The sequence below is a fragment of the Mauremys mutica genome, unplaced genomic scaffold, assembly GCF_020497125.1.
Source record: "Mauremys mutica isolate MM-2020 ecotype Southern unplaced genomic scaffold, ASM2049712v1 Super-Scaffold_100095, whole genome shotgun sequence".
NCBI classification, from domain to species: domain Eukaryota; kingdom Metazoa; phylum Chordata; order Testudines; family Geoemydidae; genus Mauremys; species Mauremys mutica.
In genome coordinates this window covers 90,290-116,498 of record NW_025423264.1, presented here as the reverse complement: position 1 = coordinate 116,498, position 26,209 = coordinate 90,290, and the positions used below count along the sequence as shown (strand labels likewise).

Sequence of the window (26,209 nt, the reverse complement as noted above, 5' to 3'; positions counted from 1 at the left end):
CTATAAGGGAAGCACTTCTACAAAGTTCTAACGTGAGAAGTGCGGGGTACACGGTCGCTCTGTTCTGGTTCAGTGACAGTTCTCACGGCCCCTACCGCCCCTCCGTCTTGTACTTTTGGGTGAGGGGGGGCCAGGACTTCTTGGCGGGGGAGGGCGATTGCAGAGACACTGCAGGGGGGCCCTGTCCTCCAGCCTGCGGTCCTGCAGGACATCAACAAGGCGACGAAGCGTGTCCGTTTGTTCCTTCATGAGACCAAGCAGCGTTTGGTTGGTCTGCTGGTCTTCCTGCCGCCACCTATCCTCACGTTCCTTTAGTGTGCGATGCTGCTCACATAGGGTCTCCCTCCAGTGTTTCTGCTCTGCAGCCTCTGCTCGGGAGCAGGACATCAGTTCAGCGAACATCTCGTCCCTAGTCTTTTTCTTTCGCCATCTAATCATTGCCAGTCTCTGCGAGGGGGATGCCGGGGCAGTCCGGGAAAGAGCCGAAGCTGTGTGATGGGGAAAGTTAGTGATTTCCTTGAACAGATACATTTTTGCGGACAGTGAACACCGTCTAGTCAATTTCTATGAACAAGACCGTACCGGGCAACAAGTCTCACGTGGTCTCAAGACAAGCACGACATTTTGGGCTACGCTCTGATTGGCTGCGGCATTGCACAGGAGAGTGGAGAAGTCGGGAGAGATAGCTGAATCCGTCTAGCAGACAGTCCTGGTAAGCCTTACAGTAGATTATGCTTATCAGTTAACGGATAGCTGTGCCCTCCTGCTAAAGGCAATCTGGAAATCAGATACTATGACCCTTTTCCAGCCACTCCCGACACTGCAGGGGAACGATCAATGTATGCTTTTCCTCTGTGGCCTACAGCACGTGGCTGCTAAGCGAGGGGCTTTGTTATGCAAAGTATAAGTAAACCATTAAGAACAGTAACTATTCGCTAATTGCCCTAATTAGATGCAGCACTTCATGAACGAGATTACCCTGAGGCGGGTCTCTCAAGTACAGAAAGACAGGATGTTAAGGGAAGCACTTCACCGACCGGGACCCTACGCGGCCATGCTGGTTGAGGCGATGGTTCCCCTGTATCTACGGATGTCGTGGCGTGGAAGAGTGTGCTTCACCGGAGGACCAAATAAGGCACCTCTTCCTAGAAACCTCCTGCGGAGGGTATTTGAGGAACTTTATGATGCATTTGTGGAATTGTCCATGGAGGACTATTGTTCCATCCCAATCTGTGTGGACCTACTGTTCGTATAGTTTCCCGTTAAAAACTTTTAGATATAGTATTTATATATAGAATTTCTATTTTTTGTATACATGTTTTCGTACAAATAAATGTTTTCTTGTTTATACGACTTACCGCCTGATCCTTCCCCTGACTCTGAGTCCGGGTTAACGGCCGGGGAGGGTTGGTAGGGGATCTCTGTGAGGGTGAGGAAGAGATCCTGGCTGTCAGGGAAAGCGGCATTGTGTTCGCTGTCGCCTGCGCCTTCCTCCACGGACCCTTCCTCGTCTTCCCCATCGGCGAACATCGAGTAGGAACTGTCCTGGTTCACTATGCCATCCACTGAGTCCACGGTCACTGGTGGGACAGTGGTGGCAGACCCACCGAGAATGGCATGCAGTGCCTCGTAGAAGCGGCATGTCTGGGGCTGTGCTCCGGAGCGTCCGTTTGCCGCTCTGACTTTTTGATAGCCTTGCCTCAGGTCCTTGACTTTCACGCGGCACTGCATTGCATCCCGGCTGTATCCTTTCTGTGTCATGGCTTTGGAGACCTTCTCGAAGGTCTTTGCATTACGCTTGTTGGAGCGCAGCTCCAAGAGCACAGACTCCTCGCCCCACACAGCGATCAGATCCTTGACTTCCCGGTCAGTCCATGCTGGGGACCTCTTTCTATTCTTGGATTGCCCGGACTCCTCTGCTGGAGAGCTCTGCATCGTTGCAGGTGCTGCGGAGCTCGCCCCGATGTCCAGCCAGGACGTCAGATTCAAAGTGCCCAGACAGGAAAATGAATTCAAATTTTCCCGGGTCATTTCCTGTGTGGCTGGGCAGAGAATCCAAGCTCGGACTGCTGTCCAGAGCGTCAACAGAGTGGTGCACTGTGGGATAGCTCCCGGAGCTACTAAGTTCGATTAGCATCCACACCAAGCCTAATTCGAGCTAGCCGTGTCGAATTTAGCGTTACTCCACCTGCCGGGGTGGAGTACCAAATTCGAACTAAAGAGCCCTCTAGTTTGAATTAAATGGCTTCCTGGTGTGGACGGTTGAGCGGTTAGTTCGAATTAACGCTGCTAAATTCGAATTAAAGTCCTAGTGTAGACCAGGCCTAAGGCTTTGGGGAAGGAGATGGGGGATCACGTGTTATTTCTTCCGTACATCGAGTCTCACTGTGTTTGAAGATATTTCTCTCTAACACTGATTTAAATTTAGAGCCCCTCCCCCCATTTCTGCTTTGTAAGAGCCTCATTTCTGTACATAAAACATAAGAACAACCATACTGAGACAGACCAATGGTCCATCCTGCCAAGTGTCCTATCTCCCAAGAGTGGTCAAAGCCAGATGCTTTAGAGGGAATTAACAGAATACGTAATCATGCAGTGATCCATCCCGTCGCCCATTCCTAGCGTCTTTACAGATGTGAACACAAAGAGACACTTGCAGCTACTTAGAATCATAGAAGATTAGGGTTGAAAGAAACCTCAGGAGGTATCTAGTCCAACCTCCTACTCAAAGCAGGACCAATCCCCAACTAAATCATCCCAGTCAGGGCTCTGTCAAGCCGGGCCTTACAAACCTCTAAGGATGGAGATTGTACCACCTCCCTAGGGAACCCATTCCAATACTTCACCACCCTCCTAGTGAAAAAGTGTTTCCTAATATCCAACCTAGACCTCCCCCACTACAACTTGAGACCATTGCTCCTTGTTCTGTCATCTGCCACCACTGAGAACAGCCGAGCTCCATCCTCTTTGGAACCCCTCTTCAGGTAGTTGAAGGCTGGTATCAAATCCCCCCTCACTCTTCTCTTCTGCAGACTAAATAACTCCAATTTCCTCACCCTCTCTTCATAAATCATATGCCTAGGTCTCCTAATAATTTTTGTTGTCCTCCGCTGAACACTCTCCAATTTGTCCACATCCTTTCTGTAGCGCGGGGGGAACTGGATGCAGTACTCCAGATGGGGCCACATCAGTGCCAAATAGAAGGGACTAATCACTTCCTTCGATCTGCTGGCAACATTCCTACTAATGCTGCCCAATATGCTGTTAACCTTCCTGGCAACAAGGGCACATTATTGACTCATATCCAGCTTCTTGTCCACTGTAATCCCCAGCTCCTTTTCTGCAGAACTGCCACTTAGCCAGTCTGTCCCCAGTCTGTAGCGGTGCATGAGATTCTTCCATCCTAAGTGTAGGAATCTGCACTTGTCCTTGTTGAACCTCATCAGATTTCTTTTGGCCCAACCCTCCAATTTGTCTAGGTCACTCTGGACCCAAACCCTACCCTCCAGCGCTTGGATTCTTTATGTGCTTTCACAGAGCGAAGAGCACATGTTCCATGATTTCATACAGCAGAGTTTTATGCTATAGGGAGCTTTCCTTGTGTGAATTTGACAGGTGAATCAACATAGAGACATATTGTGACCCTTCTCAGGGAGCTAAGGGCTGTGAGTTTCCTTGTTGCCACCTTCCACTAGGAAGAAGGAGTTTTGCATTTGGCAGCTGGATGTTAGTGACCAAACTCACCAGCCTGTCAGGCAGTCAAGCACCCTCCTCTGAGCTACAGCAACCTTGACAGTTGGCAGTAAAGGCACCTTAACCCCTGAGTTCCTTCAATGTGTCCCCCTCTGGGGTCCAGCTCCAATCACCAGATACTCAGGGTATGTCTATACTATCTGCCGAATTGGCAGGCAGTGATCGATCCAGCGGGGGAGGGGGGGGTCAATCTAACGCATCTAGTGTAGATGCAATAAATCGATTCTCGAGTACTCTTCTGTCGACCACTGTACTCCAGCTTGGTGAGAGGTGCAGGCAGAGTCTACTGGGGAGCTGCAGCAGTCGACTCACCGCGACGAAGACACCATGGTAAGTCGATCTAAGTACATCGACTTCAGCTACGTTATTCATGTAGCTGAAGTTGCGTAACTTAGATTGATTCCCTCCCCTAGAGTAGACCAGGGCTCAGAAAAATCCCAGATCCTCTCTGCCTGAAGCAATGGTACATCCCAGATTACCAGTTTTACTGTAGCCCACTGCTACTGGATCACACATAGCACTTGAGCACAGTTATTGAACAGAGGGAAATTTCTTTAACAAGGGACAAAGATTTAAACAAACAAATGTGAATGATGGAAAACAACTCTTACCAACAAAACAAAATCACAAAATGCAACCTACACTTTTGAATAGTTACCTTTCCTACCTAAGTAGATTGAAGTGTGAGGTGACAGTCTATTGCAGTGACTGCTAGTCCTTAGGAGCCAGGGCCCTGCCTTTCTTGAAGCACCATTGGTCATTAGTGATCTCCTTGGTGAATGGAACCAGAGTGTTTCTCTCCACCGTGTTATAAAATGAATCAGTCTTTTGTGTATATTCACAGAAAGGATCATTTCCTCATTGTCATATTGTTGAGTCTGAACTTTTCATGAGTTTAAACTTAATCCAGACTTGATGTCTCTGTCTGAAACTTTTAATCAAGGCTCTGACCTGCGAACTACTCCTGACACCTCCCCCCTCCCAATAAGTAGCCATATCCTCCTTTGTCTTTTCTAATTTACATTTTAACCTGTTTTATCCTGTAGAATCTTGATTGATTATGCATGACCATTATGATCTGTTAATCACTTTGTTTACTTCTGTGTATAAACATTGATGCTCACCCCTAATAAACTTGCCACACTTACTCCGAAGCTTTGCTCTTAAGCTAAGGATGGTGTGAGCCCGTTGATCAACGAATTATTGTCTGGTCTCTGACAGTTTTCTGAGCCCTATACCAACTCCGCACAAACTCGGGTGCTGGAGAGGTGAGTAGGACTTGCTTTTTACCTAACAATTTGGGGGCTCGTCCGGGATTCCTTCTGGTGCGGTGCCTCTGTCCAGTGGTCAGACCACTCATATACGAATTGGCAGGCGCCACGGGAGATTTCTCCCAGCCAATTCAATATTGAGGGGTCATGTACTGGACAGCAGGATAAACGCCAGTTGGAGGGCTCCTGTCAGACCATGGGTCAAGGGACTAGCGTGCCTCTTGAGAGTCCGCTGGGGATTGTAAATAAGTTATGGATTGAAGGGAAACTCCCAGTACAGACAGGAATGTCTAGGAGGAAGTTGTACACACTGTGTGTAAGGAATTGGACTGGGTATACCGCGGTATTGGCCGACCCGGAGATGAGGTGGCCTTCGTATGGCTCTTTCGAACAGGCTGCCTTAAGAGGAGTAAGGAGCCAGATCGAAAAAGACCATCCGGGACAGTTATGTTACTGGTTTTGTTGGGACACAGCAGCAGAGCTGTGGAAATCTTTAAAAATTATGGCAGTCAGGTATTCTTCCGGAAGTGAACCCCCTCCATGTTATTTCAATGAAGGGTGTAAACCACGGCGTGTTTTAACTCGTCAGTTGGTCCCCACTGCACCTGCCCCTATTCCTCCGCAAGGGGACTCTCTCCAGAGCGCAGAGGGGAATCTGCAGGACTCCAAATTGGAATCTCTGCAGAGGGATAAGGAGGAATTGGAGGGGCACACCTCGGAAGGAGTTTTGCATGGGAGAAAGAAAGGGAAAGTAGTAAAAAGAAAGAGAAAAAGGAAGAATATAAGTTGATGGCTTTAGCTTTTCGCGGTGGTATTCGAGGCAGAAGCCGTGGCCGTGGCAGGGAATTTCAGGGTGCTCGGGGAAGAGGGTCCTGGCAACCCCAGCCATCAGGAAATTGTTTTCAGTGCGGACAGCCCGGTCACTTTAAACGTGAATTCCCCTGGGGACGCCCAGAGGGTCCGGTCGCATCCGCAGATACTTACACCAGGGACAAATACACCCCTGCACCACCAGCCCAGCCCGTTCCTCAGGCCTGGATCAACTACGGGCAACAGCAGCAGCTGCAGCAAACTCAGCCTCCTCAATGACGGTACCCCGGGGGCGAAGGCAAACAATGTGATGGTCTTATTTCCTTAATGTCTTTAGCCGGCTCCTTCCTCACTTTCTCCCCTCCCAGCAAAGAGCCTCGTCTAACCCTTTCAGTCCAGGGACTGCCTGTCTGTTTCCTCATTGATACTGGAGCTACTTTCTCTCTTTTAAATCATGCCCCCTCTCCCTGGCTATCCTCTGAGGTTAAAACTGCAACTGGGGTGGAAGGCAACCCACAGTCTCTGGGACTCACTTTGCCTCTAAATGTTATTTATGCTGATAAATGTTTTTCTCACCGTTTTCTTTTTTCCCCAGCTTGTCCGATCCCTTTGATGGGCCGGGATTTACTCTGTAAGCTTGAGGCTACTTTAACCTGCACTCCTGAAGGGGTAGGATTATTGATGACAGTGTTAGGAGATTCGGCCCTAACTCAGGGTAATTGGGAAACCCCCCCCTCTCTCTCCCCTGACCTCACTGACTTGCCTTCAACCCTCTGGGGAATTTCTGACACTGATGTTGGCCTGCTCCTTTCGGCAGAGCCAGTAAGGATTCAAGTGAAGCCCTCCTTAGCCCCCCCGTCAGTCCCCCAATACCCCCTGTCGCTGGAAGCCCGGGAAGGCATCCGCCCCATTGTCGAGGGATTCATTGCACAAAAGCTAGTCCGCCCTCAGCGCACTCCCTGTAATACCCCTATACTGCCTGTCAAAAAGCCTCCTAAAAAGGACGGAGACCCTATTCGTTGGCGCTTTGTACAGGATCTACGGGTTATTAATAACTATGTGGTCCCTCTTCATGCAGTAGTTCCTGATCCAGCTACTATCATCAGCCAAATCCCCTGGGATGCTGAGTGGTTCACTGTTATTGACTTAAAATCAGCCTTTTTCAGCATTCCTGTGCACCCAGACTCTCAATATCTCTTTGGTTTCACCTGGGAGGGACAAAGTTATGTCTGGCAACGACTTCCTCAAGGCTACAGAGACAGCCCCACGATTTTCAGCCAATGCCTACGCCACGACTTGGAAGGCTTCACCAGTCCGCAGGGATCCACGTTAGTCCTATACGTAGATGACATCCTACTAGGTAACCGCGAAGAAGCCGCCCTCCGCATCGATGGTAAGGCACTTTTATTATACCTACACACCAGAGGCCACAAGGTAGACCCTAACAAGATTCAGTGGGTCTCACAGAAGGTTCGATATCTGGGTTTCCTGTTAACCCCAGAGGGGAGACAAATGGACCCAGTCCGCATAAAGACTATCCAAAACTGCCCTCTGCCAAACACCAAGAAACAACTTCGAGGTTTCTTAGGATTAATTGGCTTCTGTCGACCTTGGTTGCCGTCCTGCGGGGAGTTGAGCAAACCACTCCACCGACTCACTGCTAACCTTGCTCCTGACCCTTTGCAGTGGTCCCCAGACACGATCCAAGCCTTTCAGTTACTCAAGGACAGTGTGGCCTCCTCCATGTCTCTCCGCCCCCCCAATTACAGCAAACCCTTTCACCTTTTTGTTCACGAGAAGGGCGGAATTGCTAGTGGCGTCCTTACCCAGCTGAGCGGGCCCCACCATTTCCCGCTTGCTTTTTACTCCCAGCAGATCGACCCTGTCGCTCAGGGAACCCCATCCTGCACCCGGACTCTGGCAGCAGCTGCCCTGCTGATCACAAAGGCAAAGAGCCTGACCCTGGGTCATTTTACCACGGTCTGGACCTCTCATGCCTTGTCAGCCCTTCTGCGTAGGGGCACGACCCAAGTCTTTTCGGCCCATCGTCAGCAGCAGCTAGAGGCCGAACTCCTAGAAGACACTAACCTAATTTTTGAAAGGTGTGGGCCCCTTAATCCAGCTACCTTGCTTCCTGACCTGCCAGTCCTCCAGGATCAGCACGATTGTGTGGAAGTAGTTCATAGCATCTTACAGATAAGGAACAACCTGTTTGACGTGCCACTGGACAACCCTGATTGCATCCTCTTCTCGGACGGAAGCTCCTTCTATGTTGATGGCAAGCGTTTCACCGGTTATGCAGTCACCTCTGAATGGGACATTCAAGAGGCCGCCTCACTGCCAGGCAACTGGGGAGCCCAAGTTGCCGAACTCTATGCCCTGGCCCGAGCTTGCCAGTTGGCCGCTGGTAAGACCGTTACCATTTTTACTGATAGCAAGTATGCTTTTGGAGTTGTGCATTGTCACATCCACCTCTGGAAGTTTCGAGATTTCCAGACAGCTGCCGGTAAACCCATTCAGCACCTCCCCCTCAACCACAAGCTTTTGGATGCCCTCCAAGAACCCTCGGTCCTGGCTGTAGTTCATTGCCGGGCCCATACTAAAGATGATAGCCCCGTCACCCGTGGGAATGCCCTGGCTGACGCCTCCGCCAAGGCGGCTGCCGTCTTACCCTTAGCCATGCCCACGTTGGCTATTGTGACCTCCTCCTTTACTCCACCGCACCCCGTACCGGTACCCGCTGCTGAACTACAGTCGTGGGAGAGCCTCGGAGCCACTCTGGTCAAAGGGACCTGGCTTATGCCGGATGGCCGAGCCTGCCTCCCTCGCTCCACATACCCCGTGGCAGTTCGCTGGCACCATGATAAGGGGGGTCACTACGGCACGCACGCCCTTGTGGACACCATCGCTCGCTTTTGGTATGCTCCAGGCATTCAACCCTACTGCCTGTCAATAGTGAAAGCATGCAGCACATGTCAGCGAAATGGACCTGCTCCGCCTCTTAACAAAATTAAGGGTGGAAGACCGCCACCTGCTGCTCCATTTCAACATCTTCAAATTGACTTTGCAGATATGCCAAAGGCTTTTGGGAAAAAGCACCTTCTTGTTTTGGTTTGCCCTCTGACAATAGGGAGCTTAAGCTTACATTGGCTAAATACTGTCAGGAAACAGGGTTAAACTGGCCTCAGGTACTTCCCTTGGTCCTGTTTCACCTTCGTACTCGCCCAACCCGTGTATTGGGATTATCCCCCTTTGAACTGCTCTATGGACACCCCCCTTTCAAAGGCGGGGCACTACCACGTGCTGATGTTTCACTATTGGGAGGGGATCATATGACCGCGTGCCAGTTTCTCTCCCTACAGGCTCGCCTCCGTACCCTTTGGAAAGCGATCCACCCGTTCCAACCAGGGGACTTCGTCTGGGACAAAAAGTTCGTTCGTGGCGACGCCCTCCAGCCGAGGTTTACTGGACCCCACCAGGTTCTTTTAACAACCCAGACTGCAGTGTTCCTGGAAGGACGCAAATCCTGGATCCACCACTCCCACGTCAAGCCAGCCGTAGTGGACCACAGTGACGAACCAGCAGCTCTTGCCACCACTGAGGATACTGCCTCTAACCAGTGGACCAGCTTACCTCTTTCAGACATCAGACTTAAATTGACTCAAAAAAATGAGAGGACCTTTTATTCTGACAACTGTATGTTTTTTATTATGCCTTTTTATTTTATTTTCTGCTTATGAAAAATGCTGTGTTTTTGTAAACAACACCTACCCTGACACTTTTCAACGTACCAAACATCTAAGGGAAATGGCTAAGAACTACTCCTCTGGCCAGCCACCTTATGATTGGTGGGGAGCCTTATGGAATTGGCTGCCTGGATTTGGGTGGGTTAAAAAACTCTTGGTGGGTGTTGTTGGGGCCATAGTAATCCTTATAATACTGTGTTGCTGCATCCAGTGTGTCCCCTCCCTCATAAACTCATGTGGGTCAGTTTATTCTTTTCCTACTTCAGCCAAAGGCCTTACTCTCTTCGAGTTGGCCCAGGCTGAAATTGCCAAGCGGCCCTTGGCTCCTTAAAATGGGGTGTAGCGTTTGGTAAATAATTATCCCAAAGCTACAAATGGAGGAATGTTGAGTCTGAACTTTTCATGAGTTTAAACTTAATCCAGACTTGATGTCTCTGTCTGAAACTTTTAATCAAGGCTCTGACCTGCGAACTACTCCTGACACCTCCCCCCTCCCAATAAGTAGCCATATCCTCCTTTGTCTTTTCTAATTTACATTTTAACCTGTTTTATCCTGTAGAATCTTGATTGATTATGCATGACCATTATGATCTGTTAATCACTTTGTTTACTTCTGTGTATAAACATTGATGCTCACCCCTAATAAACTTGCCACACTTACTCTGAAGCTTTGCTCTTAAGCTAAGGATGGTGTGAGCCCATTGATCAACGAATTATTGTCTGGTCTCTGACAGTTTTCTGAGCCCTATACCAACTCCGCACAAACTCGGGTGCTGGAGAGGTGAGTAGGACTTGCTTTTTACCTAACAATATTGTCGTTTACACTTCCACAGGGTTTCGATGTCTATAATTTGTCTTTGATAGTTTTCCATTGGCTTTTCTGGGCTGGTGCAAAGGTTGACAATGCAGCAACACATCACATAACTGGCTAGCAAGGGACGGGTGACAATTCCCTCCCACTTGAATGGGCCATTCCCAAACAAGACCTTTGATTGGGGTGACTCACTTTCATGACAATACCATATGGGCATAATTTTCCATATACTTACATGACTCCTTCAATAGGACTCATACACACCTCTTGCAGTGATCAGGAGTAACAATAATTTACAAGCTTTCAGTAGAAATCTCACTGCTATGCTTCCTGGATAAATATCATAAAAATCAGTGCATTAGGTGTGATGAGTTTGTCAGGTCTGAGGCAGGAGTTTCTTGTGAATTACTTTGACCTCTCTGCCAATTGGCACCAAAGAGCATTTATCACACATGCACTGAGCTGTACAGTCACACTCTGATAGAACAGAAGGGCCAACACAAAAAATAGAGAAAGGAACAATCAGATACTAAAATGACAATGGTTGGAACTCTCCATTTCTCTCAGTCTTTGGACTGATGGGTACTAAGAGCTTTTCCCTCAGTTGAACCAGGTGATCGGACAGCTGGCTCAGCCCTCCATACTAGCAGCTCTCTCACCTACAGGGAGATGGGTCAAAATTGGAATTGATGTCATGACTCGCTTCCCAGAAGGGATCAATCTGTCTAAGGCTGTGTTTACCCTTCAAACACTGGAAATATTCTTCTGACAACATAACACTGTCTACACTGGGGCTTAGGTCACATTAACTACTTCTCTCAGTGGAGTGGATTTTTCACGCCCCTGAGAGATGTGGCCATGTCAACACAGCTTTTCAGTGTAGACCAGCCTCTAGATGGCTTTTAGATATGAAAGGCAGTGGACTTCAGCCTTTTCCTTGGTACTGATGGTTGACAACTGCAGCTTTCCTACCTGCTGGACACATCCTATGACAGATGTCAGGCCTTTCCTTTGCAAATTAGAGAAGTGGGGAAGTCAGTGACACTTACAGTGTAAGTGGGTAAAAACTTACACAACTTGTCTCCTCGAGAAGTTTTCCTTTTAATAGAAATTGACTTTGAAGCTAAGCAAAGTATGCTCTATCTGAAATACAAAAAAAATAAAACCTATACAGACCCAATATTCTCTTATACACTCTTTCTAACACCTATTCTCCCATCCCAACCTTTGGAGTGAGGTTTTCTACCAGGTTTACACTACAGGGGGTAAATTAAATCAAATTAACTTTTGAAGATTAACCATCATTTCCTGTACAACTAAAAAAAGAAAAAAACACAAGACAACTTTCAGTTTTCCAAAATAATTCAGATTATCAAATAACTAGTCTCTTACTCTAACCAATAACATCACCTATGATTTCATTTTCACTAGTAACACTAATATATTCAAAGATCACAAATTCTGGTCACATATTTAGTTTTCTTTTAATCCCCATTGCCAACAACTGAACCTTGGCTCAAGTTGTGGTTTGTCCCAACACTTCTGTGAGTTCATATATCTCTGGTTCTTCTGCCAGGCGTGTTGGTGGAAGGGGTCTCCTATGTGGGAATGTTAGCATCACGAGGAAAAATACCTCTCTTTTCACACTTTAAATCTTTCAAAGTAGTAGGAAGTAGGGGAGAAGTGATACAAATGCAGAAAACACAGGAGAAAACTGTCTGGGCTACACTAAAGACACTTATCGGTATAATTATTGCTCAGGGGTGTGAAAAATCGATATAGCTGAGCAACATAGTTACACAGCTCTAATCCCCTATGTAAATAGCGCTACATCAGCAGGAGAGCTTCTCCTGCCAACATAGCCATCTGAGACAATATTGATTTAAACAATTGAACTACACTGTGATCATATGCACTTCCTTCAGTTAGTTGGGAGTCTGCTGTTGTTCACAATTTCCAAGTGGAGATTTTAGATCACTGCTGGGTCTTTGTTAGCATGGCCAGTAAATTGGAGAGTTCTCTTCTATTGACAGAACTGAACTTGAACTTTCTCCATATCATCATGGAAGGATGGGGAAAAAGCAAAGCTGAAGTGAGAAATGATGACTTTAGCAAATGGTCATTTGTCTTAAACTCTCCAATAAATCTGAGCTGAACTAATATCTAATTGTGTGACCATACAGCCATCAAGAAAGATAGAAACCCAGATCACAGAGAGATAGAATACATGACAATGAAAGTGTAAATTGAAATTCCAGAGCAGGTTACATCTAATTATTTAGAATCAGGACAAGAGATTCTCCCATCACATTCTCCTCTGATCCATTCAAACATATTTCAGTGAGTAACTGTCTCAATAGTCAGTTATGTTATTTACAACATGTTTAGTATCCTAGCATTGCCATAATGGGGGAAAAAACAGCCACCTTGCCAGAATTGGCTTTACCAATAGATGGAACCTGGGATTTAAACTCGAAATGATCACACTGCGATTAGGATCCATTTGAATTCCCCTTCCTGGTCTTTGATACTTTTCTCACCAGTCATAGCAACTCTGGCATAGGATTAAATAAGTCAAAGCATCATCTCCAAGCACAGACAACTGAGAACTCTTCATCACATGACACTTTGAGAAGTGGAGGGGTAGAATGTGATGACGATAAACTATGCCTAGCTCAGACAAAAGGTAACAGTTCTGCCATGATGCGGAAGGAGGGAATCTCTGAGTCACCCCATCTCCTTCCAAGTATCAGAGGAGTAGCTCTGTTAGGGTACATCTATACTTACCAGCCGGGTCGACGGGTAGCGTTCGACTTCTCGGAGTTCGAACTATCGCGTCTAATCTAGATGCGATAGTTCGAACTCCGAACGCGCTCCCGTCGACTCCGGAACTCCACCACCGCAAACGGTGGTGGCGGAGTTGATGGGGGAGCCGCAGACTTTGATCCCGCGGCGTCTGGACAGGTAAGAAGTTCGAACTAAGGTAGTTCGACACCCCCCCCCCACACACACACAAGTGTAGACCAGGCCTTAGTCTGGATCTGCAAAATGTGACAAAGAGTCCTGTGGCACCTTGTAGACTAACAGACATATGGGTGCATGAGCTTTCGTGGGTGAATCCCCACATCGTCAGATGCATGTAGTGGAAATTTCCAGAGGCGGGTGTAAATATGCAGGCAAGAATCAGTCTAGAGATAACAAGGTTAGTTAAATCAGGGAGGATGGGCCCCTCTTCTAGCAGTTGAGGTGTGAACACAAAGGGAGGAGAAACTGCTTTTGTAGTTGGCTAGCCAGGGACAGTCTTTGTTTAGTCCTGAGCTGATGGTGTCAAATTTGCAGATGAACTGAAGCTCAGCAGTTTCTCTTTGAAGTCTGGCCCTGAAGTATTTTTGCTGCAGGATGGCACTTTTAAATCTGCTATTGTGTGTCCAGGGAGGTTGAAGTGTTCTCCTACAGGTTTTTGTATATTTCTTATGCTCCAGTACGTATTTTAGTCTATAAGGTGCCAGAGACTCTGTCGCTTTTTACATCTCCTTCCAGTATCACAGAGGCTGAAATGACACTTTTTTCCTGCCCCTGCTCTTCATTTAAATGTAATATGAAAAGTTCCCATGATAACTGCTCTTCAGCACAACATGAGAACAACTGGCAATGATACAATCTGTAACACTGGTGACTCTAACAATAACTTTGCAATAGGAGGAATAGTATAAATGTGATGCTCCCTGGTTCCTGATAGGAAGGGCACACTAGAATTACTCATGGGAGAATGGAGTTGATAGAAAGGACAAATGAGTCCACCTCAAAGAGGTCAAACTGCAAAATGCAAAAATGGGCCACTCACTCATCTGGACAAGCTGAGGGATATCGGTGCTTCAAACAGCTTGTAAAAGTGGGAATCAGGGAAACTATTAAAGTATTGATAGCCCTAGAGGGTTTATGGTGTTGATCCCCCTTGCAGATTCTCTGATGGCTCACATGGGCTCAGTGGCAAGACAAGGTTTTCCCACATTAATTGCTTCCATTGGGTCGCATACCTGTGTGGATTCTGAGATGGGTAAGAAGGTGTGAGCTGTGGTTGAAGGTTTTCCCACACTCACTGCATTTATAAGGTCTCTCACCGGTGTGGATTTTGTGATGTTTAGAAAGGCCTGAGCTGCTAGTCAAGTTTTTCCCACACTCACTGCATTCATAGGGCCTCTCCCCTGTGTGGATTCTCTGATGTCGAGAAAGGACTGATCTGTAATTGAACGTTTTCCCACACTCATGACATTCATAGGGCCTCTTCCCTGTGTGGATTCTCTGATGAACAGAAAAGGCTGAGCTGCAAGTGAAGGTTTTCCCACACTCACGGCATTCATAGGGCCTCTCCCCTGTGTGGATTCTCTGATGAACAGAAAAGGCTGAGCTGCAAGACAAGGTTTTCGCACACTAATTGCTTCCATTGGGTCGCATACCTGTGTGGATTCTGAGATGGGTAAGAAGGTGTGAGCTGTGATTGAAGGTTTTCCCACACTCACTGCATTTATAAGGTCTCTCACCGGTGTGGATTTTGTGATGTTTAGAAAGGCCTGAGCTGCTAGTCAAGTTTTTCCCACACTCACTGCATTCATAGGGCCTCTCCCCTGTGTGGATTCTCTGATGTCGAGAAAGGACTGATCTGTAATTGAACGTTTTCCCACACTCATGACATTCATAGGGCCTCTCCCCTGTGTGGATTCTCTGATGTCGAGAAAGGTCTGAGCTGGTAATAAAGCTTTTCCCACACTCATGACATTCATAGGGCCTCTTCCCTGTGTGGATTCTCTGATGAACAGAAAAGGCTGAGCTGCAAGTGAAGGTTTTCCCACACTCACGGCATTCATAGGGCCTCTCCCCTGTGTGGATTCTCTGATGAACAGAAAAGGCTGAGCTGCAAGTGAAGGTTTTTCCACACTCACTGCAATAAAAGGGCCTCTCCCCTGTGTGGATTCTCTGATGTTTAGAAAGTCCTGAACTGCTAATGAAGCTTTTCCCACACTCACGGCATTCATAGGGCCTCTCCCCTGTGTGGATTCTCTGATGTTGAGAAAGGACTGATCTGTAAGTGAAGGTTTTCCCACACTCACTGCAATCAAAGAGCCTCTCCCCTGTGTGGATTCTCTGATGAACAGAAATGGCTGAGCTGCAAGTGAAGGTTTTCCCACACTCACTGCAATCAAAGAGCCTCTCCCCTGTGTGGATTCTCTGATGTTTAGAAAGGCCTGAACTGCGACTGAAGGTTTTCCCACACTCACTGCATTCATAGGGCCTCTCCCCTGTGTGGATTCTCTGATATTTAGAAAGGGCTGAGCTGCAAGTGAAGGTTTTCCCACACTCACTGCAATAAAAGGGCCTCTCCCCTGTGTGGATTCTCTGATGAATAGAAAGGGCTGAGCTGCAAGTGAAGGTTTTCCCACACTCACTGCAATAAAAGGGCCTCTCCCCTGTGTGGATTCTCTGATGAATAGAAAGGGCTGATCTGTAAGTGAAGGTTTTCCCACACTCACTGCATTCATAGGGCCTCTCCCCTGTGTGGATTCTCTGATGAACAGAAAGGGCTGAGCTGTAAGTGAAGGTTTTTCCACACTCAGTGCATGTATTTTTCCTCTTTCCCATGAGGACTTCCTGCTGTGTTGTGGTTTCCTTGACGCTTTTCTGAGTTCCCCGACAGGAAATAAATTTACCCATTTTCTCCTCTGGCTGGTTTCCTTGCTCTCTTTCTGGTCTGTGCTGAATCTCACAGGATTTTCCCTGCTCATGACTCCAGGACACATTCCTTTTTGATCTTTGCGATAATTCTCTGTGTTTAGCCACTTTCTCAACATTTTCCTGCTGAGAATTCTGCTCCTCTTTCTCACATACCATTGCGTCACCTGCTGTGATACAGATAGAAACCTCAGACAGGGATGGAAAGGGGAATGCCAAACCAAAACAAGTGCTGGAGAGACGTCAAATAAAAATCGGGAACTGAACTCCCCCAAACTCTTCCCTAAACAGGAGAGAGGAGGGGATCAATTCGGCCCTCACATCCCATCCAAACTCACAGGGGAAAGGGAGGAAGCTACTGCCTGGTGTCTGCTAGGGTCTACAGGAAACCATGAGCTATATTTACCCTGAGGATACGACCCCTGCTAGGGACAATAATGAACTGAGAAACCTTCCAAGGGCTTTGTAGGGCATCCCAGATGTTTCCTTCAGGCACTTACAGATTCTGAGTTGGTTTAATCTTTCCTCACCTGTGCAGGGAACTCTCAGGATCTCTCTTTCCTCTGAACCCTGGAGGTCTGGGACCCATGGCTCATCCCCTTGTTCCAGATGGGAGATTATATGAGGTTTGGAAACTGGAAACCCTGCTCAGATGAAAGAAAACAAAGGAGTTCAGCTGATTTCATATGACTGTGTCATAAAAAACACTATTAATTTAACTTCAGTGCTTACTGTGACCCAGTGTGCCTGGGGCAGTCCACACTGAAAATGCCAAGATCAGGGCAGACTGAAAAAGGGAGAGCAGATGCTCCCAAAACTGGTGGTTAACACGGAAGTTAAATTCACCGATCAGTCACCAACTGTGCTTCTGATCCCCCACACTGGTTATCGAGAAACTGAAAAAAGACATCACACAGCCCCCTTTACTGCATTCCAGTTCTCTGACTCCCAATCAGCACCTAGGTCCGGCACAGTGAGAAGTTATTTAAAAACTCTGCTCACATAAACAAAGTGTTCTTCTGACCCCAGAGTCAGCCACATTACCAGGTCTGTATAGGTTTGGATCTTACCCAGAATACTATGATGCCAGCCAATCCTTAGCATCTAAACTAAAGGTTTATAAGCAAGAAAGCATCTCAACTAAAGGTTTATTATAAAAGAAGGAAAGAAAAAGGAAGTTGTTAAAATGGGAAAACAGTCAGAAATCTATATATCTGGTTCTTAGCAGTATTGGTGAGTTTCTGGCTTGAAAGGCTCTCTGGTAATGATTTTTTGCCCCAGATCCCTAAGTGGCCCCCTCAAGGATTGAACTCACAATACTAGGTTTAGCAGGTCAATGCTCAAACCACTGAGCTATCCCTCCCCCCACATCATTCAGTCCTTTGTTCCAGGGTTCAGTTTGTAGAGAAGTTGCTCCAGAGGTAGGAAGAGGGACTAAAGACAAAATGGAGATGATGCAGCTGCCCTTTATATTCCTTTTGCCAAGTGGCTTCTACTTCCTGTGTCCCAAACACAAGCTTCACAGCACATGGCATGGAAAAGCCTTGGAGGTCTCAATACACAGATATACCCCTGCATGTCTTGCTGACTCAATAGGTGTCTCCCCTTGATCCTTTCAATGGGTTCATTGTACAGCTGATGACCCCGGATGGGCCATCGAACAGGCTGGGCAGCACTGATGCCAATATGTCTGGGGGTGTCACTCAGAAACACTACACAAGTCTGGAATACAGATATACCCTACATATCTATAACTCACAATACAAAGATAGACACAAGATTATCAAACTTGGAAAATCATAACATTTTCATTGACACCTTACATGGCATATATAGCACGATTCATTGCAATTTCATCATATTGGTATTTATAATAAAATAATAATAATATAAAATGTCTCTCAATTCCATAGAGTGTCACTTAATAAACCAGTGAATTCCCAGGACTGGTTCCCCAGGTGTTTGAAGATGCCGAACACCTTGCTTGTGAAGGATTGAAATACCCACATATATGTTGGGAACACACAGACGGACACTGTGCAAGTCTGTGCCCCTATGTTCACTCTTCTTGAAAATTATGATCAATTTTGTTCATAGTATGTGTCATGGCTGAATCTCCACTCTGTCACTCCGAGTGCAGAAAGTGGGGGCCCGCCAGGATTCTAAAAATTAATTTGTGCAACTCTAATAAGAACATAAGAAAGGCCATACTGGGTCAGACCAAAGGTCCATCTAGCCCAGTATCTGTCTACCGACAGTGGCCAATGCCAGGTGCCCCAAAGGGAGTGAACCTAACAAGCTTTACAAGTAATCTCTCTCCTGCCATCCATCTCCATCCTCTGACGAACAGAGGCTAGGGACACCATTCTTACCCATCCTGGCTAATAGCCATTTATGGACTTAGCCACCATGAATTTATCCAGTCCCCTTTTAAACATTGTTATAGTCCTAGCCTTCACAACCTCCTCAGGTAAGGAGTTCCACAAGCTGACTGTGTGCTGGGTGAAGAAGAACTTCCTTTTATTTGTTTTAAACCTGCTGCCTATTAATTTCATTTGGTGACCCCTAGTTCTTGTATTATGGGAATAAGTAAATAACTTTTCCTTATCCACTTTCTCAACATCACTCATGATTTTATATACCTCTATCATATGCCCCCTTAGTCTTCTCTTTTCCAAGCTGAAGAGTCCTAGCCTCTTTAATCTTTCCTCATATGGGACCCTCTCTAACCCCCTAATCATTTTAGTTGCCCTCTTCTGAACCTTTTCTAGTGCTAGAATATCTTTTTTGAGGTGAGGAGACCACATCTGTACACAGTATTCAAGATGTGGGCGTACCATGGATTTATATAAGGGCAATAATATATTCTCAGTCTTATTCTCTATCCCCTTTTTAATGATTCCTAACATCCTGTTTGCTTTTTTGACCGCCTCTGCACACTGCGTGGACATCTTCAGAGAACTATCCACGATTACTCCAAGATCTTTTTCCTGACTTGTTGTAGCTAAATTAGCCCCCATCATGTTGTATGTATAGTTGGGGTTATTTTTTCCAATGTGCATTACTTTACATTTATCCACATTAAATTTCATTTGCCATTTTGTTTCCCAATCACTTAGTTTTGTGAGATCTTTTTGAAGTTCTTCACAATCTGCTTTGGTCTGAACTATCTTGAGCAGTTTAGTATCATCTGCAAACTTTGCCACCTCACTGTTTACCCCTTTCTCCAGATCATTTATGAATAAATTAAATAGGATTGGTCCTAGGACTGACCCTTGGGGAACACCACTAGTTACCCCTCTCCATTCTGAGAATTTACCATTAATTCCTACCCTTTGTTCCCTGTCCTTTAACCAGGCTTGTATTAAACCCCCAAATTTACAGCTTTTCTCTGACCTTGGCTTGGTAAATGCTGCCACCACCCAAATGCAAAAAACCCCCAAACCCTTGGACCCAGGAAGGAGCACTTGAGAATTCTTGCCTCTGGGGTAGCCTCAAGCCCTTTCACCTCCCCTCCGGGAAAGAGCTGAGAAAGAAAACAGAGGACATTAGCTGTGGCTACCAGCTAATCAAACAGCATGCACAAACCTCTTAGGACACCAAAAATCCAACCCTGTTCTTAAAAGAGGTAAATTTTATTAAAATTGAAAAGGAAAACAATAAATCTGGAACTTAGGCTTTTGCTAGATCTTAAAAGAAACAATTGTTGTAAGCACCCAAAATAGCTTTCTTGGGGGTTCAGCTTAAAGCTTAGGCCTGGTCTACACTAAAAAGGGGGTTCGAATTAGGGTACGCAAATTCAGCTACGGGAATAGCGTAGCTGAATTCGAAGTACCCTAATTCGAACTACTCACCCGTCCAGACGCGGCGGGGTCGAACTCCGCGGCTCCCCCGTCGACTCCACCACCGCCGTTTGCAGTGGTGGAGTACTGGAGTCGTCCGCGGCGCTTCCGGAGTTTGAACTATCGCGTCTAGATCAGACGCGATAGTTCGAACTCCGAGAAGTCGAACTCACCGCGTCGACCAGGAAGGTAAGTGTAAACGTACCCTTAGAAGCAAAAAAAAGCATCTGGGATAGCACAGAGGAGCTCCAAAAGCCAAAATAAAAAATATAAATCTGATTGTGTTTGTCTAAACTTCCCTGTCCAAAACATTTCTTCTAGGGATGGAAGATGAATTTTCCAACCTGCTTCAAGCCACACACAGCATTGCTACTCTGTGTCGCCTTCTCCGGAGAACAACAGACAAAGGGAAAGTTACTGTCTCATTTAAAAAAGTTCTAGTCTTTCCATTGGCTCTTTTGGTCAGGTGCCCACTCCTTTTCTTTTACCTATGGCCTTGTTAACCCTTTACAGGTAAAGCAAGCAGAGAAGTCACACCACCAAGGATTTTACAGCAATCTGGCTGTCTGGGTGTTTATAAAAGGGAGATCCCTCCCCTTCATTTATCACTATATGGCTTGTGAGGTATCATTTGAAGACAATCTACTGAATATCCTCCTTAAAATGTGTAGCAACATTGTATGTAAAGTTATGAGATTTTACGGTATGATATTACTGAAAAAGTTGCAACCCTAACCCTAAGTTCCTCAGAGATAGCAAGGCAAAAGCTGGTCAAATAGCCATTCTCCCGGATGGGGAAGGTGTGAAGAAGACATTTACATTCCATCACAGGGACCACTTGAAGCTCATATCTACGAGAGCCTGTCACCATGATTCAGCTGAGAACTAGATTTGTTTCTAGTATAAAGGACTGAATTATAAAGAGATGTGAGGAAAATGCATGACACTCTCTCTCTCTCTCCCCCCTTTCCCTCTGCTCATGACAACTCCTGAAGAACTGAATGTGGGCAGCAGGGGCAGGTTCGAGGGATTCCCAGCTGAAAGGAAAACCAGCCTGTCTCAGCAGATGGTGAGAGAAACATTTGTTTTAAATCCATTTTAGCTGGTTAACTTAGATGTTAGTTTGTGTTTTATCTTGCATTTCTTTTGTAAAGAATTCTGACTTTTATGCCTCATTACTTGTAGCCACAGGAAATCTTTTTTTTTTCCAGTAGTTAACAATCTTGGTTTATTGTTTTATCTAACCAGTGTGGTTGGATTAAAGTGTGTTGGAAACTCCATTTGGAATAACAAGGCTGGTGCATGTCATTTTCCATTGATGAAATAACAGATTTCATATGAGCTCCCACTGTTCAGTAGTGTGCTGGACAGGACAAGATGCACATTTCTGGGGGATGTCTGGGAGCAGAGAATTTTCTGGGGTTCTCCGGTGGGGTACTGTAATTCGGGAGTTGCTGACTAGCAGCACTCAAAACTGTGTAGCTGGGAGCGAGTTACACGCTGGAGACTGCGTGTTACCTGCCCAGGAGTGGCTGCTCTCACAGTAGAGCAGTGTAAAAGGCACCCCGGCCTGGGGAACTGAGGGAACAGCTGTTCAACACTCCAGATTGTACTGTGCTTAATGTCACAGACACTCAATTTCAAAGTCTCCTAAAACACATAGAAAGTAAGTCCATGTCCCAGAAATCGAAGTCTCCAGACAGAGGGCAAGTCTCCCTGGCTCTGCTTCTTGCTGACAGACAGGTCCAGAGACAAAGAGAGAGTCCTGGGGAAACTGGAAACATAAGCGTGGGGCTCAGTGGAGATAGGGGAGAGGAAGGGCAGGGATATTACTGAATGCAGGACCTCAGCACTACTAGATGTCAGGATAACATAGTGCAGCCCACTGGAAAACATAATCCCAACTAGACATATAAAATGATGGGGTCTAAATTAGTTATTTCCATTGATTTATATAAGGGCAATAAGATATTCTCTGTATTATTGTCTATCCCTTTTTAAATAATTCCTAACATCCTGTTTGCTTTTTTGACTTCCGCTGCACACTGCTGGATGTCTTCAGAGAACTATCCACAATGACAAAAAGATCTTTTTCCTGATCAGCTGTAGCTAAATTTGCCCCCATCATATTGAATGTATAGTTGGGGTTATTTTTTCCAACGTGCATTACTTTTCATTTATCCACATTGAATTTCATTTGCCATTTTGTTGCCCAATCACTTAGTTTTGTGAGATCTTTTTGAAGTTCTTCATAGTCTGCTTTGGTCTTAATTATCTTGAGCAGTTTAGTAACATCTGCAAACTTTTCCACCTCACTGTTTACCCCTTTCTCCAGATCACTTATGAATAAGTTGAATAGGATTGGTCCTAGGACTGACCCTTGGGGAACACCACTAGTTACTCCTCTTCATTCTGAAAATTTACCATTTATTCCTACCCTTTGTTCCCTGTCTTTTAACTAGTTCTCAATCCATGAAAAGATCTTCCCTCTTATCCCATGATAACTTAATTTATGTAAGAGCCTTTGGTGAGAGACCTTGTCAAAGGCTTTCGGGAAATCTAAGTACACTATGTTCACTGGATCCCCCTTGTCCACATGTTTGTTGACACCTTCAAAGAACTCTAATAGACTAGTAAGGCACGATTTCCCTTTACAGAAACTATGTTGACTTTTGCCCAACTATTTTTGTTCTTCTATGTGCCTGACAATTTTATTCTTTACTATTGTTTCAACTAATTTGCCTGGCACAGACATTAGACTTACCGATCTGTAATTGCCAGGATCGCCTCTAGAGCCCTTTTTAAATATTGGCGTTACATTAGCAATCTTCCAGTCACTGGGTACAGAAGCTGATTTAAGGGACAGGTTACAAACCATAGCTCATAGTTCCCCAATTTCACTTTTGAGTTCCTTCAGAACTCTTGGGTAAATACCATCTGGTTCCGGTGACTTGTTACATTTAAGGTTATAAATTAGTTCCAAAACCTCCTCTAGTGACACTTCAATCTGTGGCAATTCCTCAGATTTGTCACCCACAAAAGGTTTGGGAATCTCCCTAACATCCTCAGCCATGAAGACTGAAGCAAAGAATGCATTTAGTTTCTCCGCAATGACTTTATCGTCTTTAAGGGCTCCTTTTGTATCTCAATCGTCCAGGGGCCCCACTGGTTGTTTAGCAAGCTTCCTGCTTTTGATGTACTTAAAAAGCATTTTGTTATTACCTTCTGAGTTTTTGGCTAGCTGTTCTTCAAACTCCTTTTTGGCTTTTCTTATTACATTTTTACACTTAATTTGGCAGTACTTATGCTCCCTTCTATATACACCTCACTAGGATCTGACTTCCACTTTTTAAAAGATGCCTTTTTATCTCTCACTGCTTCTTTTACACGGTTAAGCCAAGCCACAGTGGCTCTTTTTAATTCTTTTGCTGTGTTTTTTAATTTGGGGTATACATTTAAGTTGGGCTTCTAATATTGTGTCTTTGAAAAGTGTCCATGCAGCTTGCAGGGATTTCACTCTAGTCACTGTACCTTTTAATTTCTGTTTAACTAGCCCCTCATTTTTGCATAGTTCCCCTTTCTGAAATTAAATACCACAGTGTTGAGTTGTTCTTCCCACCACAGGAATGTTAAATTTTGTTATATTATGATCACTATTTCCAAGCGGTCCTGTTATAGTTACCTCTTGGACAAGATCCTGCTCTCCACTCAGGACTAAATGGAGAGTTGCTTCTCCCCTAGTGGGTTCTTGTACCAGCTGCTCCAAGAAACAGTCATTTAAAGTATTGAGAAATTTTGCCTCTGCGTTTTGTCCTGAGGAGACGTACCCAGTCAATATGGGGATAATTGAAATCTCCCACTATTATGGAGTTCTTTATTTTGATAGCCTCTCTAACCTCCCTTCGCATTTCATCCTCACTATCACTGTCTTTGACAGGGGGTCGATAATAGATCCTTATTGTTATATTCTTATTAGAGCATGGAATTACTATCCATAGAGATTCTATGGAACATGCAGTTTCATTTAAGATTTTTCTTCATTTGAGTCTACATTTTCTTTAACATACAGTGCCACTCCCCTCCCCACCCCCCCCAAGTATGACCTCCTCTGTCCTTCCGATATATTTTGTACCCTGGAATGATTGTGCCCCATTGATTGTCCTCATTCCACCAGGTTTCTGTGATGCCTATTATGTCAATATCCTCTTTTAACACGAGGCACTCTAATTCACCCATCTTATTATTTACACTTCTACCATTTGTGTACACGCACTTTAAAAACTTGTCACTGTTTATTTGTCTGCCCTTTTCTGACGTGTCAGATTCTGTTGTGTGTGAATGCTTCTCGTCTGATCTGGCCCCTACTTTATCCTCTTCCAGCCTCTCTTCCTGACTAAAACTAGAAAAATCTCTATCACTACACTCTCCTCTAAGAGAAGTCTCTGTCTGATCCACGTGCTTCTCTGCAGCCATTGGCTTTCCCCCATCTCTTAGTTTAAAAACTGCTCTGCAATCTTTTTAATGTTAATTGCCAGCAGTCTGGATCCACTTTGGTTTAGGTGGAGCCCATCCTTCCTGTATAGGCGCCCCCATCCCCAAAGTTTCCCCAGTTCCTAATAAATCTAAATCCCATCTCTCTACACCATCATCTCATCCACACATTGAGACTCTGAAGCTCTGGCAGCCTACCTACCTGGCCCTGCGCATGGAACTGGGAGCATTTCTGAGAATGCCACCATAGAGGTCCTGGATTTCAGTCTCTTTCCTAGCAGATTAAATTTGGCCTCCAGGACATCTCACCTACCCTTCCCTATGTCATTGGTATCTACATGTACCATGACCACTGGCTCCTCCCCAGCACTACACATAAATCTATCTAGATGCCTTGAGAAATCCGCAACCTACGCACCAGGCAGGCAAGTCACCATACGGTTCTCCCGGTCATCACAAACCCAGATATCCTTGTTTCTAATGATTGAATCTCCCATTACTAACAGCTGCCTTTTCTTAATGAGTGGAGTTCCCTCCCCCGGTGAGGTAACCTCAGTGCAAGAAGTTCTTCCAGATAGTGTTGGGGTGAGGGTCCCAACTATGAGAAGCTTTCCCTCTGCTCCCGTTGACTGCTCTCATTCCCTGGGCCTTCCATCCTCCTCAACAGTGCGGGGGGCTGTCTGACCGGAGTTGGGACAATTCTATAGTGTCCCAGAAAGCCTCATCAACATACTTCTCTGCCTCCCTTAGCTCCTCCAGTTCCAACACCCTGGCCTCCAAAGCCTCCACATGGTCTCTGAGGGCCAGGAGCTCCTTGCACCAAATGCACACATACATACATAACATAAAAATGGCCGTACCGGGTCAGATACAAAGGTCCGTCTAGCCCAGTATCCTGTTTACCGACAGTGGCCAATGCCAGATGCCCCAGAGGGAGTGAACCTAACAGGCAATGATCAAGTGATCTCTCTCCTGCCATCCATCTCCATCCTCTGACAGACAGAGGCTAGGGACACCATTCCATACCCATCCTGTCTAATAGCCATTGATGGACTTAACCACCATGAATTTATCCAGTTCTCTTTTAAACGCTGTTATAGTCCTAGCCTTCACAACCTCCTCAGGCAAGGAGTTCCACAAGTTGGCTGTGCGCTGCGTGAAGAAGAACTTCCTTTTATTTTCTTTAAACCTGCTGCCTATTAATTTCATCTGGTGACCCCTAGGAAGCTTCTGTTGATTATGCTGCACTTAACCCTCAGTTTTACTTGAGCAAACAGGAGATATTTGACATTGTGCAATACGGCTCCTGTGCTGTTCCCAAAGTGTTCTGCAGCAGGGGAGGGTCTCTGGCAGTGTGTGTGTCACTGGCATATTGGGGTGATGCTGAAACTGGGCAGAGTAGAGGTGGCATTGTGGGGCTGGAGTAAACCTTCTCTCTCCATTTCCCCTTCCAAGAACCGAGGGGACAGTAACCCTTACCCAGTGAGGTCACATTCTCATAGTTCTCCTGCATGACATCCCAGTAGAGGGCTCTCTGAGTGGGGTCCAGCAGAGCCCACTCTTCCCTGGTGAAATACACAGCCACCTCCTCGAAGGTCACCGGCCCCTGAAAGAGCAAGAGTCCAACACTCAATACCTGCTGCCCCATTCACAGCCCCACCATTTGTGGGGAGAGGAGCCCATCAAAGGGAATCCCTGGGTGGATTGCATTCAACAAAGTCCCACCCCTACCCTGCTCAGAGCATCCAGGAAACA

At 46.0% G+C, this 26,209-nt stretch overlaps 1 long non-coding RNA gene across 1 annotated transcript; it reads right to left on the bottom strand.

Annotated features, from left to right (window-relative positions):
* Positions 1 to 16,232: 16,232 nt before the first annotated feature.
* Positions 16,233 to 25,993, bottom strand: LOC123358691. Its single transcript, XR_006575764.1, has 3 exons — positions 25,934 to 25,993; positions 16,652 to 16,765; positions 16,233 to 16,291 (listed from the first exon to the last, which is right to left on the bottom strand). It is a non-coding gene; the product is annotated as an uncharacterized LOC123358691 (long non-coding RNA).
* Positions 25,994 to 26,209: the final 216 nt, after the last annotated feature.